General features: G+C 35.4%; 1 protein-coding gene across 1 annotated transcript in view; it reads right to left on the bottom strand.

Annotated features, from left to right (window-relative positions):
• HEATR1 (HEAT repeat containing 1) overlaps positions 1-4,105 on the bottom strand; it is a 115,784-nt gene that overhangs the window by 97,526 nt on the left and 14,153 nt on the right. The gene's annotated exons all lie outside the window — the stretch shown is intronic.

Raw genomic sequence — 4,105 nt, 5'->3', positions numbered from 1 at the left:
GGCTGGCGGTTCAAACCCACCAGCCACTCCTCGGAAGGAAGGTTGGGCAATCCTACTTCCGTAGTGATACTGCCTCGGAAACCCAAGGAGGAGTCGCTATGAGTCGGGGCCGACTCGACGGCACATAACAACAACAATAACAACACATTTTCTTATAAAACTGTGCCTTGTTTTCTTGAGCCACGCTTTGAAATGTTCGAAGCAGTGTTAGCTACTGTACATTCAACAGCAAGTTTCAGAGTCTCCTCTGACATCAACTTTGGTCTTTTCTTGCTTTCCTTTTTAATGACCTTTTTCTTTCTTTATGTATGATGTCCTGACGTCATCCCACAACTCATCTGGTCTTTAGGTGGAATATACTCAAGGTTGTATTTTGGCTCTTGTGTGCTTGTTTTATAATTTTCTTCAGCTTCAATTTGAACTTGCATATGAGCAGTTGATGGTCTGTTCCACAGCTGACCCCCGGCCTTCTTCTGATACTGAGCTGCTTCTTATCTCTCTGACAGATACAATTGATTTGATTCCTGTGTACTCCATCCAGGGTAGTATACATGTATTGTTGCTGTTTATTGTTCAAAAAAGGCATTTCCAATAAATAAGTCATTAGTCTTACAAATTTCCACCATGTGACCTCTGGCATCTTTTCACCTGTATCTTCCAACTACCAATCCTTCACTGTTACCAACTTTCACATTCTAATCACCAGTAATTATCAACACATTTAGATTGTACGTTTGATCAATTTCAGATGACAGAAATTGGTAAAAACCTTCAATTTCTTCATCTGGTATTTGGTTAGTGTATAACTTTAATTATATTAACTAATATTCCTTGTAGGCATATAGGTATAGACAACACTGTAGTTTAGGACAGATCTTGAAAATTTTTTTTTTAATTTTGGATGTGATACAGTTCTTCAATTTCTCATTCCCAGCACAGCAGCCTGTATTATTTTTCAATTCAAAACAGCTGAATACTAGTCCATTTCAGCTCTCTAATGCCTCAATACTGATCTTTATGCATTCCATTTTATTTTTGATGACTTCCAATTTTCCTAGATTCATACTTCCTAGATTCCACCAGTCATCAGTCAGTCTGCTGTACTGTGTTGGTTTGCATGTTGCTGTGATACTGGAAGCTATACCACTGGTGGTATTCAAACACCAGCAGAGTCACCCACAGTGGACAGGTTTCAGCCAAGCTTCCACATTAAGTTAGATTAGGAAGAAGGACCTAGTAGTATACTTTTAAAAAAATTAGCTAGGGAAAACCTTGTGAATAGCAACAGAACACTGTCTGATATAATGCTGGAAGATGAGCCCCTCAGAGTAAAGTTTTCAAATCTTTATCTGCTGATATGGGGTGACTCAAAATGATAAGAAACAGCTATAAATATCCATTAGTAACCAGAATTAATTACCATGTGACCCCCCAATTCTACTCCTTGGTATACAGATTTAAGAAATATGAAAACATATGTACACACAAAAATTTGTCTATCAATGTTTATAGCAGCATTATTTATAATAACCAAAGGATGGAAACAACTCAAATGTCTTATCAATGGATGAATGAATAAGCGAAGGTGGTATTACATATAATTCAATATTATTCAGTCACAAAAAAGTAATGAAGTAGTGATGCATGTTACAGCTTGGATGGACTCAAAAACATTATACTAAGTAACACAAGCTAGACAAGTAAGTTATATTTTACCAGATTCCTCTTATACTAAGTATCTAGAAAGGTAAATCCATATGTACCCATAGACAAAAAGCAAATCAGTAGTTACCAGGACAAAAGAGGAGAGAAGTATGGGAGTAATTATTAATGGGAACAAGGTATTCCGGAGGAACACGAAATTTTGAAACTTTTTGCACAGCATTATTAATGCACTAAATGCTACTGAAGTGTGCTCTTTAAAAAAGATAACTGTATGGTAAATAAATTATATTTCAGTATATAGCTCTGGCAGCATAGTGCCTAAGGCACTTGACTGCTAACCAGAAGGCTGGCAGTTCAAACCCATCAACCACTCCTCGGAAGGAAGATGGGGCAATCTACTTCCGTACTGATACTGCCTTGGAAACCAAAGGAGGGGTTGCTATGAGTTGGGGCCAACTCGATGGCACATAACAACAACAACAACAACAACACAACATAGATATGCAGATGACACAATTTTTCTTGCTGAAAATGAAGACAACTTGAAGCACTTATTGATGAAGGTAAAAAAAAACTTTGATATAGATTACACTTAACATAAAGAAAACAAAAATCCTCGAAATTGGAAAACTGGCAACATCATCATAAACGGAAAAAGCTAAAGTTGTCAAGGATATCATTTTATTTGGATCCACACCTATGGAAGCAGCAATCAAAAAATCAAATGATGTACTGCATCAGGCAAATCTGTTGCAAAAGACCTCTTTAAAGTGTTTGAAGGTAAAGACGTCCCTTTGAAGATTAAGGTGTGCCTGGCCTAAGCCATGGTAGTTTCAATAGCCTCACATGCATGTGAGAGCCAGACAATGAATAAGGAAGACTGCAGAACTTATGCATTTAATTGTTGTGTTGTCAAAGAATACTTAAAGAATGAACAAATCTGTCTTGGAGGAAGTACAGACAGAATGCTCCTAAAAAAAGGAGGATGGTGAGACCTCATCTCATATTAAATTGGATATGTTATCAGGAGTGACCAGTCCTTGAAGAACGACATTTAAATCTGTTATACATAGAGTTGCTATGAGTTGGAATTGACCCAACAGTGCCTAACAACAACAACAACAACACAGTTGTTACTAGGAGCCCTGTTGGCTCAATGGTTAAGCACATGGCTGCTAACTGAAAGGGTGGGTTTCTAATCTACCAGTGGCTCCACAGGAGAAAAGTCCTGACACTCTTTTCCAGTAAAGATTTGAGCCTAGGAAATCCTATGGGGGCAGTTCTACTCTTTTCATACAGAATTCCTATGAGTGAAATGAACAGCACATAACAATAACAATATAGTTGCTATTGATAAATAAATAAAATAGCTTACCTAGCCAATAAATGGTCTAAATTGTTCTTCAAAGATATATTTGCAAGTATAGCTTCTAAATGTCTTCTGTAGATTTCACCATCCATATCTTCAGTTTCTTTACCTTGGTATGAAATAATTTAGAACTCATTTGAGGAAACTGTTTTTATATGCTCACACTACATTTATTTTTAGGAGAAAAATTTTAAAGGATAATTCTAAAACATGCACATATATTGTCAGTTTTTTTTTTTTTTTAACCTATATTCAAGTGTATTCACCTATTCAGTAATTTACATTTTTCAATGCTTTTTTGTATACATTATATCCACTTGTCTTTTACCTGAGCCTCTATATTCCAAAAAAAGTATTATCATGTTTCCTTGGTGAACTTACTATATGAATCAAGATCTCAATAAACTATCTCTAAAAACAAATTAACTTCCATCTCAGTACCTCTTTACTAAAGTAAGAGCCATAGTTTTCTATTCCAAATTTACTTATAATTGTATAAATCTGTTGTCTGCCCTTGCCTTCAAAGACTAGGGACCATATTCCTCATCAACATCATAGTAGGAACATTCTTTTCCAAAACAATGATATAATTTTAGTCTTTCTTAGCATTCTTCAAACAATAATAGGAGCAAGGGTTTCTTCCTTAAGTCCTCCCATGATTACTGAAGGGTAAAAACAAATAATGCATGTTTTATCACTTCCTATTAGTATTTTGGCTTTTTTTTTTTTTAATTTTTTACATGAGATTTTCTTGGTCTTATACTTTTAATGGCACTAGGGACAAAAACTGTTTTGGCAATTAGATGATATATTTATTGTTAATGATAAACTAAAGTTCTTTAAAAACATCATATGAAGAAAAAGATTTACTAAGTAACATTTTTATTTTAAAAAATAAGTCTATAGAGAGTTCAGGCAAGATGGCAGACTAGGCAGAAAGACTGCACAGATGCTCTTCAACAAAGAAAAGGGAAACCAATTAACACAGACACAAAAGATAATCCTGGACCCCTGAGCCTTGAAGGGAAGGATATAGAAGTGGACTAAATCCCAACTAGCAGAAGAATTTGC

This window comes from Orycteropus afer, unplaced genomic scaffold, assembly GCF_000298275.1.
Source record: "Orycteropus afer afer isolate SDZICR_OR568_19922 unplaced genomic scaffold, OryAfe1.0 scaffold00585, whole genome shotgun sequence".
NCBI lineage: Eukaryota > Metazoa > Chordata > Mammalia > Tubulidentata > Orycteropodidae > Orycteropus > Orycteropus afer.
Note: the sequence above shows the minus strand (reverse complement) of the source record. Positions and strands in the feature narration are given on the sequence as shown.